Raw genomic sequence first — 16446 nt, 5'->3', positions numbered from 1 at the left:
GTGGTGGTCTGGGAGAAATGTTCGGTTCTTTGGAGCCCGTTTTTGACTGCCGCGCGTGAAAATTGGGTTATTAACTGGTTGTTTGAATAACTCCGCGTGCCTGAGGGAAAGAGTTCTAATGAGGATCAATTACATGCTGGCATAAACAATAAATTACATGACTTTACACCTGTTTAGAGACGTGTTTCAATTAAACACGACTCTGTGTCATTAATCGCTGCCGGTTAAATGTTGGGAAGAAATGGAACTAAGGTGGAGCAATTTAGGCAAATGTATGGTTTTCACTCAAACAAAGCGAGATGCGGATAGTCTGTCGGTGGCACTGGGTCGGGTACTTCCATGTGAACCTCTTCATGGTGATATTTCACAGAATCAGCGAGAGAAGACTCTTGCTGGATTTCATGAGAGCCCTTTTAATGTGCTGATTGCTACCGATGTAGCTGCACGCGGTCTTGATATTCCTAATGTGGATCTGGTTATTCATTATGAGCTCCCAACAACTTCAGAGATTTTTGTGCATAGATCTGGGCGAACAGGGCGTGCTGGTAGGACGGGCAATGCTATCCTTATCCATACTGACCAACAGATTAGAAAAGTTAAGATGATTGAAAGTGATATAGGTTCCAAGTTTAAAGAGCTGGCTAGGATGAAAGAGGAAATAGACGATAGATTTGGTGGTTTCGGTGATTCTGGATCCCGCCGTTTTAGTGACTATGGGGAGTCTTCTAGTTCTCAGACAGGTTCCAGTAGCAGGTTTGGAGACTATGGAGACCGCTCTTAGTGACTAGATGAGACATTAAAATATTTGAAGGAGTTTAGTAGCATAAATTTAATCTTTTTGATCAGCGATTGAAACTCCTAGGTATGAAATTGGTTTTCATGTTTCAAACTCCACAGTTCCATTTTTCAGCCGAAGCTTGAGATGGAGAAACTGCTTAGTTCGTTCGCACACAGCCACTCCATTTCACTGCACTTTCTACACTCTGCAATCCCGCAGCCATTTAGCGATCCCGCAGCCATTTAGTGATCCCGCAGCTGTTTTGTTAAACTCTAGGTTGTAGGTGTCATCAGGCAAAACAGGTCACATGGGTAGCTAGGGAAATGTCAGTACATGGATGGTGTCCTATTCATTCGGTCAAATTTGCTGAAAAAGACCCCGGTCAAAGGGAAGTCAAATTGGGTGTTATAACAAAGTCGCCACACTGAGTCGCCACACTAAGTCGCTGCATGTCAAGAAAAAAATAATAATTTTGAATCAATGAAATGAACAAGTTATTTTCTCACCTTTCTGAAGGTATTTTTTTTTGGACTGATAATGAAGGATGAATGGCTAACTTTTTATTCAAGATTTTTAGCTACAGAGCTGTTCCTCAATTCCGCAGCCAGAAAAACCTCATTGTTCAAATCAGCCTATCTTTCTCATACAAAATCAGATTTTGATGATTTAAGTACCATTGGAAAGATCTCAACAAGATCTATACAATGAGAAATATATCATTAGAGTTTGAAATGGAAAATAATGAAATAAATTGCTGAAAAGAAGCAACATCAACTTGAGGCACTAATTCCAAAGCATGTATAAATTCTTTTGATTTTTCCTTTGAGAACTTGTTTCATTAATACAAATTCTTAGTTTTGTGTGTAAATATCATAACTAGAGAGATTGGCCACCTCTCTCCTTTGATAATCTTACATTCCATTGCAGAAGAAGTATTAGTTTTTTTGCAGGTTCCAGGAGGAAGGACAAATGACTACAAGGGAATGATGTCTCTCTAAGAGACCAATTTGTTTCATAAGAAGATGATCAGCAACAAAGAGGAAATATGCTGATGCAAAATCAGATCCAAACACTTAAAAAAACTTTCAGATACTATTGTCTCCATCACATCCATCCATCACATCCATACTTCATAATAAACCATTCACCTCATTCCACTCCATATTTTCCATTTTCATTCACATACACTTTCCATCTCTTTTTGTCCATTCATAACCCACCAATAAAAGCAAAAGGCTCATTCACATGCTTATTGCCCATTGTCATTTCTGTTCTCCATTGCCATTTTCCATTTTCATTTTCCATTCCTTGTCATTTTCATTCCGCAAATAAGCCCTGCTTCAATGCAAATTATTGAGTCCATAGTCCTTTGAGTCTAAGTTCTTTGTAAAAACACCTTGAGACTTGCATGCCTTAATGGCAAGTCCTCATGCTGACAAACAATGGGAATACATTAATGTCCCTTGTTCGTTAGATCTTCTAGGTGACTCGACATCAGCAAATTCATTCGTACCTAGCAAGATGTGTTTGGGCATCTTGACTCTCATTGACATCAATGGTGAGAGTACTCGTGTTGACTAGTGGCATCCATTAATGGCCACTAAGCCAACAATTTCCTACTATGTTCGACATGAGAACATCTTTTCACATAGTAGGAATTGTGCCAATAAGTTTTGAAGACATGAAGACTATTATTTTCAGCATTTTGGAGCAGATTCAGCAAGTTTTAGTAGAAGCAATAAAAAGCCATCTTATCTCTCTATCCATGACTCCTCTTGTTCAGCCACTTGAAGAAGAATATGATCAGAAGTTTTCAGCCACTACACACATACAACTCATCCATTCCAAAGGGTAAGTGAAGGTACGGCATTTTCTAACTTTTAACCATAGAATTCCATAAAAAGCTAGAATGATACTTGTTGGAAAAACATTTCTCTTCCTCATTTCATAAAATTGCCAATACCATCAGTTGGGGGGGGAATACATTCATATTCATATCTTTCCATGTCCATAACATATTCAAGAGCTCACATACTTCCAATATATATTAATTATTACATTGCTATTATGAGCATACAATGGCTTTTGAAAAAGTGCTTAAAGGATAAATTGGATACAAACAAAATCATGGTTGTCACACAAGAACCAACCATCATGCAATCCAATAAAGATATACTTAGCAACAATAATCAAAATATCATTACGCAAAGTTCAAAGATCAAAATAGAAGGCAAAAAAAAAAAAAAAAAATGGTTGTAACACAAGAACCAACCAGGTTGCAATTCAAGTGAAACACTTTGCAGAAATATGAAGTTATCAAATGATATCATGCAAAGTTAAGCCAAAGCTCAAGAATCAAAAGAGTCAATGTAATATATGTTGCATGAGGACATGCAATAGCTTCAGTTGGGGGGTATGTTGAGTCTTGAAAATGTCATTCATTTCCATTACACTTTCACTATTATGTTCATTATATCACCTCCATTTCACTACTATGTCACCACATTCATCCCACTTTCATTATCATTGGGCTACCTTTATGTTTTTCCAATATTTATTATTTCTAAGCCTTTTAAGTGAATTTGTGGTTAAACATTAGAAAATAATGTGCATATGCTTATACCTAACCAATGGGTTGAGTTTGTTGACATGTGTAGGTTGAAAGGAGACTTCTAGAAGACCCTTATGTGGCACTCTAAGGCCAAATTCGAATTTGGTTGGAAAGAATCATGGGATCATGAGGATATGTGTCACATCTCCTAATTGTATTGTAACTCTAAAAGACATGTGTCTTATCAGTTCCTATTTTGATTAGGACTCTAGAGGTAGAGGGAGAGATTCATGGTTTATCATTAATGAGAAGGCTCTCATCTTTTTGTATAAATAGGAGGTCTCTCTCCTTCATTAGTTAGTCTTTTTTTAGTCTCTTTAGTCTCTTTTTAGTCTCTCTTTGGAGAGCTTTGTTGTACTTTGCACTTTTGAAGAAATTGAATAAAGCTTTGATGTTCTCAACATGGAAGGAGATGTGAAGTAGATGTCATGGAGCATATTAGGATGTAAGTAGATTAAATTTCATTTTGTAAATATTTCTTTGTAGAATGTAAGGTAGATTAGATTTTCATTCATGCAATTTTAAGTATGCTTTGATTTCATAGGTAGAAGGGGGCCCCTGCCTTGTACAGTTTGAATTATTGCATTTTATTTTCTCCCGGGATTTGTTTTTATGTTTATGTATTTGCTTTACAAACTAATGGTATTTGAAGTTGACACAACCTATGAGGGGAATGGATCAACTGTGATCGACATGCTGCCTTTGTGCAAGGAAAACACTAAAGCTTGAGTACTTGATGAAGCAAGACAAAGTGCTGTGTAAGGTTGGAAGGGAGGCTCCAAAACGAGGCTAAGAAAAAATTTTGGAGGGTGGTTGTAGCTGCTACAACAGGAGGGCATATTTTCTGGAAAACCACAACCAATAAAATTTTGAGAGTCAGTTTCTACTGGCCTACATTGTTTTTTGATGTTCATAAAAGGGTTTCTAGCTGTCCTGAGTGTCATATATTTGAATGGAAAAATAAAATTTTACCATTACCCCTTAAACCTATTTCAATGGAGGTGCCATTTCAGCAGCGGGGGTTAGATTTTATCGGGGAGATTCATCCAACTTCATCAACTCAAAACAAATGGATCTTAACAACCACATATTATTTCACTAAGTGGATAAAAGCCATTACGACCAGGAAGGCCACATATTAAGTTATTATTCAATTCCTAGAAGGTAACATTCTTTCAATATTTGGATATACTCATAACAACATTACTGATAATGCTACTGCATTTAAGCCTATGAAGTTGATTTATTTCTACAACAAATATAATATAGTACTTGGTCACTCTACTACCTATTACCCACAAGTTAATGGTTTGGCTGAGTCCTCTAACAAGAGATTAACGAATATCATAAAGAAGTTGTTGAAGGAGAAAAACAATACTTGGCATAAGAAGTTAATCAATGCATTATGGGCTAATAGGGTAAGTACCAAGAAATCAATTGGGATGTCTCCTTTCCAATTGGTTTATGGAGTTGATGTTGTTTTTCCCACTTCCCTAGGGGTTCTAGTAATGAAATTATTGCAGGAAGCAGAGGTAGAACCAAATGATATGCAGAGGAGGATTAATCAGATGATACAATTGCAACAGACTAGAGAGGAGGTCTATAATAACACTCAGTTGATCCAGGACAAGATTAAGAAGATTCATGATAAAAGGATAAAGGCTGATGATTTTCAGATTGATGACCTTGTGTTGAAATGGGATGCTAGAAATGAAGAGAAGGGAAAGCATGGAAAATTTGAAAATCTATGGAAGGGACCTTATAAAATTGCAACTTTCCATGGAAACAATGCTTATCTGCTGAAAGACTTGACAGGGGAACTACTTGTTGGAGGGCCTGTTAATGGTAGGCTAATCAAGCACTATTTTACTTGAATTTAGCTGGTTTGAACACATCATTGTACATACCATTTTAATTTTCAGTACTGCAGGAGTGGGTGGTTATCATTAGAATTTGAAGCTTGAATTGAAGGTCGTATGTTTCTGATGAGATGCTACCATATGTAATAAAATTCAAGTCAGTCTTAGTTAGTTGAGAGTCAAATTTAGAAGTCAATAAAGCACCCAATGGATAAGGCTACTAGTCTACGGTGTTCAAGGAATCTCACAGGGATGATTCCATCCCCATTGGAGCATATGTTAGGGTCCTATGTTATAGGAATATTGGTAATGTTAGTATTTCTATTTATCTGAGGTCAATTTGTAAATATTAGTCATGATGGCCTGACTATTATGGTTTAAAGAGGTCTAGATTTGGATTAAGTGTCATGTAAAGTCTGTCTATTTTGCTAAAAGTTCAAATGTCTAATGTCATGAAGGATCATTATTAAAGGGATAATCATAGGGAGTCATTGGGTCACCATGGAAGAGTAGTGAGGGGTCATGTCATCAAAATTTTGGTCATCATGAGTTAGTTACCTAAATCTAGAGATCAATATTACATCAAAGCAATCATGAGAAAGGATTGGGCACAAATTTGGAGGTTTTTTGAGTTAGTTTAGATGTCATTTCATGAGTGGTAATGACCTCAACAAGAATAAAATTATAAAAAAGATGGTTTGTTGCGTTTTACCACACGCTGCGCTTCTAAACATGGTGTTGCACATTCATCATTATGATTTGAAACTGATATTTCCGCCATCAACTCCACTTCAGGTCACTTTGGAAGGTTATTTGCACTGCTGCCTTCTTCCAACATCGCTCAGTTATTATTAATTTCCATAGGAAGGTTGTGGTGTGATCGTGTTGGTTTGCTACACAAAGGAGGAAGGGGCATTGTGTTTCCACAAAGCACTACATTTCTCAAAAAATGGTGGTCAACTCTCCTTCACAGGTACAAATTGAATCTTATCTTTGTTCCTCAGTCCTTAATGAATCCCCAAATTGCATGTATGAGCTAGAAAAAATCATAGAAATCCCACAAGATAGATAAATTCATCCTCACTATGTTTTTGAAATCGATGTGCTTCTTCCTATTTTGATGTGCTTTCTCCTAGTTATTGTGCTTCCACATAGTGCTCCATATTTTTCATTTGTCTTTGCCAAGTCTACATTTTTTTGTGTAGCCTCCACATGAAACGTATGCCATAGGTTTAAAATTGAATTAAAGCTTCTTGCCCTAAGTGTTTGTGCTTAAAAAGTGTTAGAAACCCTATTTCTTTGTGCGTTGCGTTTCTGGCACTGCGCCCGTCCCTTTAAATTTCTGCCATCAGTATCAAACATTTGCAAGTTATTTTAGGGTTTTGTCAAGAGGGGTTGCATTAATTAATCTCTTGTGAAGATTTTTCTTCTTAATTATCATCAAAGATTTAATTTGGAGAGTCCTTGTTGTCATTACCCTTATACTGATTTCACAAAGAAAGCTTGCCTTAAACCCTAAACTATTGCTGCAAAATAGACATCATGTCAACTCTAGAGGAAAGAAAGCACAAGGGAGGTTCCATTGTTCAGTTTGAGCCACAAGATGTCACATTTATTAATGCATACCTAGCCATCAAAATGGATTTTGAGCTGGTGGTGTGTTTAAGGTTTTGTGAAAATATGCAAGGGTACAATCTACAATTGACTAGGGAGTTTTCCAAGAGTTTTTATGGATTGAAGGCTAAGATATGAACACTTAATTTTCCAGTCATAGAGGTAAAAATAGTAGCTACCACAAATATTCATCTCCAGGGGGAACAGTAGTTCAAGGGCATGCCCCTTGATATCACCCATTACAAAGTTTTTTTGAAACCTTGGTACAAAAACAAGGAGTATGGGTCCATTGTGCCAAAGTATTATTTGTTGGAAAATAATAACAAGCTTCTCTAAGATATTCAAAGGTATTTCACATGTGAGGGAAGGTTTGGAAGAGTCTATCAATACCACTTTAGGCTCTTGATGAATTTCAGTGGAAAGATCTATTTGAACTTACCCTTTTATCTGTTTAGGAGCCCTTATAAGATGGCAGATAAGGTACAGGGAAAACAAAGTCAATTGGAGCCTAGTCTGTTTCATTTTCCCTAACTAAGTTTCTAGTTTTGGAGGAGTTAAGTAAGAGAAATATATCATGGTAGACATTTGTTGATTCTTCAAGTTTAGTGGATGATGTGCTAGCTAGTTTAGTGTGGAAAAAATATACAACTTCAGTAGTGGTAAAGGACATTAAATCACTAGCTGGAATTTTAGTGAAAAGGCCCTCTTCTATAGTGTAGTCTACAGGAAAGAAGAAAGGTAGGAAACTACAATTTTCTCCATAGGTGGTAGCTGTAACACCCCCTCGTCCGAGGTCCACCCAAGCAACCAACTAGCTAGGGTAAACATGTGACAAGAGAGGTCACTATAAGGGATTCAACCTCCTTGGTGACCTTAAGGAAATGGAATCGATGGAACATATACAACAAACCCATCCATATCAGCATCAACACCCTCAGGAGACATGTCAGCTAGTCAGACATCCTGTCCCTGAGTCCCACTGATGATTTGAGCCTTTTAACCCCTAGTTGCTCTCATGCTACAGGAAAGACAACATCCAAAAGCCAAAGTTTCTCTCACAGGTCTATGTGCCAGTGTCCCTGGACTCTTTTTTGTAGACCTGTGCGACCATCCTCGAGATTTGAGCCACTCTTCTAACCCAGAATCCTAGCCTCTACCAAAAACTTGTTATAACCTTCAGAATCCATAAAATACATGATGACAATATAAACAAATTCTAGAAAACCTGATGTAGGTTAACCCGATAATGCAATATAAATCAAAGCAAAATACTATAACCTACTTCTACTATCAATTTGCGGAACCTTAAAGATCAATCTGAACCATATAACCAGAAGAAGAAGAATCAATCGCACAATACACATGAAAATAATTTAGGGAAAGCCTCAGCTAAAAAAGCCCACTATCTGTATTATCATACAAGGTGGAAATACATAGGAATCATACAAAGCCTTAACTCTCACAGCTAGCCAACTCTCAGTACAATCCTCACAGATGCTCACAGGAAATATTTGCTTCTCTCAAGCCTTCCTCTCTGCCCTCCAAGCTCCTATTTCCTTGCGTTGTTCCTCTGGGATGATTCACATTCAACTAAGTGGAACACTCTCTCTCACACACTGTCAGAACTGTGCAATCCTCAAGGAATGATACCTTGACTGCATGCATGATTTTTCTTTATAAGAAAACACATACAACTGATAGTACACTGTCCTTGAATTTAATCTAAACTGGGTCTTTCTCAGAATAGACATGCATGAGTTTCTGATGAGGGAATCTTTAGTTAGCTAGAGTAGGATTAGTTGAGTGCATGCATGCATCAATTGACTGTTAACTCTCTATTAGTTCCTCAAACAGTTTGGAACTAATTTAACTGGACTTAACTTAGTAAATTGAGTTAACTAATTACAACTCAAATATAACTCAATCTTGTCTCCTTAATTTAAGGGATAACTCTTGCATGACTTCAGAAATACTTCTAACTTGAATTTCTCCAACTAATTAATTTGAAACAAATTAATTAATTATTTCCAAGTAGTTGTTAAGACTAAATTCGCTTTTAATTCACAATTTAGTTCATGGAAAAATTAAATTGGAATATTCTTGTTGCCATATTTCAACACTCCCTCTCAACAAGAAAGGGATTATCTGCCACCTCGATCCTGTCTCTATGGAACTCGAATTTACACTTTGACAATGCCTTTGTCAAAATGTTAGCATCTTGCTCCTCTGTCGAAATATACACTGCAGTAACATGATCCTCCTCGATCTGTGAAAAGCCACAGGCAAAAAATCTTGCCTTATGCTTCTCCACACTACCATCAATAGCTTGCTTTACCTTGTAAAGCTAATGGGAAATCACAACTGAAATTTTCTTCGGTCTCCAAACCACATCCCAAACATTGTTACAAACTATGGAGTCATACTCCTACACCATAGCATCAACCCAAATCGGCTGCTGCACTGCTTCCTCAAAGGAATATGGCTCGGTCTCAACACATTCCCCAGCAAGGGCCATGTATCTAGTGTACCTCTCAGGTGACCTCCTCTGTCTGCACTGAGAAGATAGTGCTCCCACATTCCCTCTCGCATCCTTCAATAATCTGTCAGCTTCTCTTGTGCACTTCCATCCATCTCTAGAAGACTCTATTTGAGTGGACGTATCCACTCCTGGAACCTCTGCATGTGGCTGCTCTACATCAATCCGAGGCTCCTCCTCCTTAGGAACCAATAGTTCCTCCACAGCCTATAGTTGGAGCTCCCTCTCAAGGGAAACTCGCATGGCCTTATGCTCATCAAACTTGAGATCTCTGTGAACCATTGTCCTCCGACTGGTAGGCAAGTACACTTGATAGTTGTGAGGTGTATCAGTGTACCCCACAAGTATCCCCAACTCTGCTGTCGGCTCAAGCTTCTTCCGTGCATCCTTTGTCACATGGAAATATGACGATGAGCCAAAGATCCTGAAGTGACCCACATCTGGTCTCTTACCAGAGAAAGCTTCCTCTGGTGTCTTCATCCCAAGTATTCTATGCGAGCTTCTATTCTGCAAATAGACCGCTGTGTTGCATGCCTCAACCCAGAAGTGAAGTGGTAGGCCTCGGTCATGCAACATTGCCCGTGCCGCCCCTACAATAGTTCTGTTATTCCTCTCGGCCACCCCATTCTGCTGTGGCTTATGAGGTGTTGTCAACTCTCATTTAATTCCTTCCATTGCACAGAAGTCCTTAAACTCTTGAGAGATATATTCTCCACCGTTGTTGCTTCTCAAGGCCTTGATCTTCTTCCCTGACTCTTTCTCGACCAAATATTTGAACTCACAAAACTTTTTGAAGGTTTGGTCCTTCTTCTGCATGAAATAAATCAAGCATTTACGAGAATAATCATCAATGAAAATCACATAATACCTTTGCTTCGCTATGGATGTTGTCGAGAATAGTCCAAACACATCAGTATGAACTCGCTCTAAGATAGCCTCTGCTTGACTGTCTCGATCATGAAAGGAAGACTTGGTGTAATTTCCTAAGGTACAACCTTTGCATGTGTCAAGTTGCTCAAGTTTACCTTTGGGAAGTACTGTAGATATCTACTACATTATCTTCAAAGCCCCATGATGCAAATGGCCCAATCGCCTGTGCCACAACTCACCAATGTCTTGGCTTTGCACCAATTTTGCTTTCGTACTCAATGCTGCACAATCATCTACCTCTAGTTTATAGAGATTCTTCATCTGAATCCCTATCATCTTGGTCTGACCCGTGGCTATGTGTCTTAGGAACGCCTTTCGTTTATTGAAGACAACATTGTAGCCTTTTTCCTTCAACATCGCGACCGATACCAAATTCTTCTTCAGTCCAGGCACATATTTCACTTCTGTCAAGGTGAGAGGAGCTCCATGCTCCCTCTAAAAAGAAACCATGCCCACTCCTGAAACACTATACCTTTTGTCGTCACCCATCTCTATGCGCATCTTGAAGTATTTCTCCTCCAAGGCACTGAATAAACTTTTATTACCGGTCATGTGGAATGAGGCTCCACTATCAAGATACCAGACACAACCCATCATCGATTACACCATGCATGCGATGAGGGTAAAGTCCATTTCGAACTAAGAGGCTAATGCCTCACCTTCCGATCCTTCCGAGGATCCCTTATTGGACTTCTTCAATGGGTAATTAGTCGCATAATGTCCGATCTCATGACAATTAAAGCATCTTACTTTAGATATGTCACCCTTCTTCCCTCCACGAGAAGAATTTGATTTGAAATGGGAAGCCTTCCCCTTCCCTTTCCTTGCCTTACTTGCTAAGGCCATATTTTCTTCATCATCATTCTTGGATGAAGAACCATCTTGTGTGTTCCTCCTGATCTCCTCCTACATAAGATCTGACCACAGTCATTCCCAATCCAACAATTTCTCCCTTCCATTCATAGAGTCTTGGTAGCTATTCCAACTCTTTGGAAGGCCAAGGAGAGTGATGCTCACCATATCATTATCGACAGTAGTTATTCCGACACTGCCAAGCTCATATATGCAGGTGGTGAGCTTGTTCAGATATGTGGAAATAGTATCACCCTTCTCCACCTTGATTCTTCGAAGCTTATCCTTGAGCACCAATTCCTCTGGTCGCTAATGTTTTGGTAGAGGTCCTTCAATGTCTTCCACATTGAAAATGGAGTATCCTTCCCATGGAGACTTGAGATGATATGGTCTCGAACTCCCTCAAGAATGATCCATCTTGCCTTCACCACACACTTCTTCCACTCAACCAACTCTTGTGCATTAGTTGAAGCTAGCTTTGGGATTTCTTGATCAATGAATTCCTTCAAGCCATTTTCCTCTGATGCAGCCTCCATTCTATCTTTCCATGCTATTTAATTCGAGCTACCTTCCAAGGCATACTTGAGTCTCAAGCCATAGAACACCATTGGATAACCTTGAAGTATGATATGAATTCGATTTGCACCTGCAACCCCGAACTTCAAACTTCGAATTCTCTTCTTAGTATACTGTTCATAGGTCTGATACCATGTAGAAAATCTAATGTAGGTCAACCCGATAATGCAATATAAATCAAAGTAGAATACTATAACCTACTTCTACTATCAATTTGTGGAAGCTTAAAGATTGAGTTGAACAATATAACCAGAAGAAGAAGAATCAATCGCATAATACACATGAAAATACTTTTGGGAAAGCCTCAACTAAAAAACCCCACTATCTGTATTACCATACAAGGTGGAAATACATAAGAATCATACAAATCCTTAGCTCTCACAGTTAGCCATCTCTCAGTACAATCCTCACAGATGCTCATAGGCAATCTTGGCTTCTCTCAAGCCTTCCTCTCTGCCCTCCAAGCTCCTATTTCCTTGCGTTGTTCCTCTGGGATGATTCACCTTCAACCAAGTGGAACACACTCTCACACACTGTCAGAACTGCACAATCCTCAAGGAATGATGCCTTGACTGCATGCATGAGTTTTCTTTATAAGAAAACACATGAAAATGATAGTACATTGTCCTTTACTTTAATCTCATCTGGGTCTTTCTCAGAATAGACATGCATGATTTTCTGATGAGGGAATCTTCAGTTAACTGGAGTAGCATTAGTTGTGTGCATGTGTGCATCAACTGAATGTTAACTCTCTATTAGTTCCTCAAATAGTTTGGAACTAATTTAACTGGACTTAACTCAGTAAACTGAGTTAACTAATTACAACTCAAATATAACTCAATCTTATCTCCTTAATTTAAGGGATAACTCTTGCATGATTTTAGAAAGACTTCTAACTTGAATTTCTCCAACTAATTAATTTGAAACAAATTAATTAATTATTTCCAAGTAGCTTTTAAGACTAAATTCGATTTTAATTCACAATTTAATTCAAGGACAAATTAAATTGGAATATTCTTGTTGCCATATTTCAACACAAATAAAAAATCAACCTTAGGACTAGGCCTAAGCATCCCCAACTAGGACTAACATTCTATCAAACACTTGGCATCAATGCAACCTACAGGTCTAGGATACAAGACAAAGAATGAGTGAATGTAAGCACTTATGAAACATAAACAGAAGGATCACCACCTTCTCCAATGAACTATTATAACCCCAATTAGGTCTTGCATCCATCATTTTAACAATTATAAGGAAATACGTGAGATAGCCATGACATGCACCAGTCATATAACCATGCTTATAACCAGCATAAAACCATATAAATATTAGAGATATGACAACCATTAAATCCACATATAAACAAGTGAAAAAGTAAGAGAACTTAGCATTTATTAATCATAGGCAAACCTGACCAGGTTTGAGACTTCCACGTACCACCCGACCATAGACATGGTTGAACTAAATCTCTCTTTTAGCTAGTCACCGCTTGCCATATTCCAAGCATGAATGTGGGATCTCATACAACAAACAATCCAAGAACAACTAAGGGAATCCATAGGCTAAACCACCACCACCATCATCAAACCGTGACCACACCAAAACCGGTGCTCTGATAAAAACCAAACTGAACTTGGAATGCAATGCAGAATCCATCACTATCATTGAGGAATTTTCTGTCTCCTTGTCTCTCAAGCTTTACCACAATCCAATCCTAGATCACTAGGACCTAAACCGAGACCATTCTCTTAGGATTTACCGCAATCCAAACCCGGATCACTAGGCCCTAAACTGAGACTTCTCCCTCATGCTTTATTGTGTATCCCACCAAAACTGGTCAAGGGATTCCTAGGCCTTTTGGAATGAAACTTGAAACCACCTCTGCCCCGGATTCTGAAATCCATTCGCTAAACCAAAGCTCAAAAACTACAATAAACATCTCAACACCATGGCATCTTGAAAAAGGCAAGGCTAGGCTATGAACCACTATCATAACCCGACAAAACCATGCCACTGACAACAAGAGAACCATACACCAACATGCAAAGTGATGAGCCCCAGAAATGGGTAATTATATGGGCTCATTTAGCCTCCTAACGCAGCTTAATCCACCATTCTCATTAGTTTATTGCATGTTTTTTATTATATTTATGCTAATAGAGTGAATTGGGTTAGTCATTATGCCAAAAAGTCTAATGTGTGCTTTATGCAGATTTTTGGTCAATTTTGAGACAAAATCACAGGTTTAATGAGCATTTGGCAGCCAAATTCGAGGAAGAACAAGGGAGAGGATTTGTAGGAGATGTTAGTGTCTAGATTTACCTCAGGCTGAAAAGGTAGGATCCAGGGCCAACATCAAACCACGCTTAGCCTGGTAGCTAGCCCTACCAGGTCAGGAGAGGGCTCTCTCTGGGTCAATCTCAGCAAATTATGATCGATGAGGGCTTTAGATGACTGATATAAATACTGATCTTAGGCTAGGTATATGTGCAAGAGAGTTTGATTTGATAAAATGATGATTTTTTTGGCTTAGATGGAAAGATGGCTTTTGGGTGCGGGGATTGAAGCTCAGTCCTGCAAAGATCTCAGTGGGGCAAGGTAGGCAATTATTTTTGGCACTTAAAATTGGATGAGATGGAAGGAATAGATACGTGAGGTGTTGAAGAGGGAAAGAGCAATCATGGATCCTCCCCAAACAGCTGAAAACATCAAATAACTAAAGCAAACTTCAAGCAGAGCACTGCAATTTCAATAGATTCTACTTACACTCTTGTTTGTTTAGTTCAGAAGAAACAAGATAGAGAATGGCATACATAACACATAAGAAAATTTACAATTACAATAGAAAGCATTGTACCAAGACAAATTGCCACATGAATCCCAAAGAGTGTTGCAAATCCTGGTCTCAATTCCTTAGCCAAAATGAAAATATGAGTGTACAATGAAGTCCTTTTTCTTTCTCAAAAGTCCAACCATGCTAATGACTGAAAAAACATAAGATATAGGCAAACAAAAACTCATCCTAGCCTCCAGGGGTCGAGCTCACAAGTATAGGAGCTGTTCCAACTAATTCTAAACTGAGAACTACAAATTAGGCAGTGGAACAACATGCCTCTAGAAACAAGGGAACTGATTCATTCAGTTTCAAACAACCTTTAAATTGATGAATCTACCTCTATGAGTGAAAATTTAACATATTTACATCATGATCCATCAATTTTCATCAAATTACATCACAAATTTTCCATTAGTAAAGTGAAAAAGTGAAACTAGCCAAAGCTGGGTGAAAAACAGAGCAAAACTTGGTCAAACTGGCAATTTTCCTCTATGCGCCATGCCTAATTCTCTATGCGTCGCGCCTATTTGGACCGACTTTTGGAGGCATTCCTGGTGTCCAAATGAGCTCCAGATGTGCTTTTTGGAAATGTCTACCTGTCTACTTTCCAACCCAAGTGGAATTTTTCAATTTGGCCTCCATTTTCCCCTCCAAAAGTCCATTCTCCCAACACTACTTCCTGTGTGTCAAAATAGGGGTAGTGAGGTCATTTTTTGAGTGTTTTTGACCTTTTTGAGGGCTCAAAACCTGCCCAAATTTCTTGGCCATAGGTAAGCAAGCATAATTTTTCATGCCAAATCCAAAAATGCTGAGTTTTTGTGATTTGGATGCTCCTAGCAAAAGCGAGCGCCACGTGGCGCGGCACATAGGGCAGAAAATCCTGTTTTTGTGCCAAAAAATTTCCAAAATGCAAAAATTGCTCCAAATTTTTTGAAATTTGGGCTAAGCCTTCTCTATCAAGAGCTATTTTGAGCCAAGGAAGCCTCGGCCAATATTTGAAGTCGATCATGCTCCTTTTGCCTCTTAGATGCCTTCTTCAATTTTGCTTTCAAACTCTTGATTCTCGCCTTGCAAATTTTGTTCCTCGCCATGTAATGAACAACCATGTGTCTCAACAAGTGTTTCTCCTTGTTGGCCTTTTCTAGCTTCTTTTCCAAGTAGATATTGACTCTTTCAAGCCATGACTCCCTATCGGCATTGATCTCTTGCTCTAATGAAGTGAACTTCACCCTCCTCCTTTGGGCAGCTTGGCGATTCTCCCGAATGTTTTGCAACTCCATAATCACTTGCTAGTCCTCAAGTTGCTTATTCCTTTGCTCCAGGTATTGTATTGTCCATTAGGCTCTATCCAAGTTGGTAGACAAGGCATCAATGTCCGCCTACTGCTCCTGAATGATTTCCCTAAGATTTGTGCTTTGGGGGCCCCTATCAACATCATCACCCTCAATGAGAATGAAATCAGTCTCCCGCTCACCTGATGGTCCTTCCTCCTGCAGTAGCCTCTTGCCTCGGTCCTAAACCTGCTGTGTTGATGATGGAATCGAGGCCCCTTCCACCTCGGGTGGAGATAACACTCGCTTTGCTGCTGCAAACAACCGTCTAGTGCCCTTCTAATAGGTGATGAACACTGGCACACTAGCGGTCTGTGTCTCATGGCCCTCATGCTGATAAGAAGGTCCACCTGTCTCATGTAAAGCCTCTGAAGGTCCTTGTTGAGCTCTGAAAAATTCACGAGAGATGAAGTCCTCCCAAGTGATGCCCTGTAAGCCAAGCTGATGAACAACCACAATTTTAATGAGAGAAAAATGGTAAATACTGTTGAACTGCTGCTGAGGGGTCTTGTGCTGCACT

The 16446-nt window shown here is 38.9% G+C and overlaps 1 pseudogene; it reads left to right on the top strand.

Annotated features, from left to right (window-relative positions):
- Positions 1-241: 241 nt before the first annotated feature.
- Positions 242-781, top strand: LOC149186828 (DEAD-box ATP-dependent RNA helicase 53 pseudogene; annotated as a pseudogene).
- The last annotated feature ends 15665 nt before the right edge of the window (positions 782-16446 follow it).

This window comes from Pinus tabuliformis, chromosome 3_1, assembly GCF_031772625.1.
Source record: "Pinus tabuliformis cultivar Carrire ecotype Pingquan chromosome 3_1, CPIR1, whole genome shotgun sequence".
Lineage (NCBI taxonomy): Eukaryota > Viridiplantae > Streptophyta > Pinopsida > Pinales > Pinaceae > Pinus > Pinus tabuliformis.
This window is presented reverse-complemented; position numbering and strand designations above follow the sequence as displayed.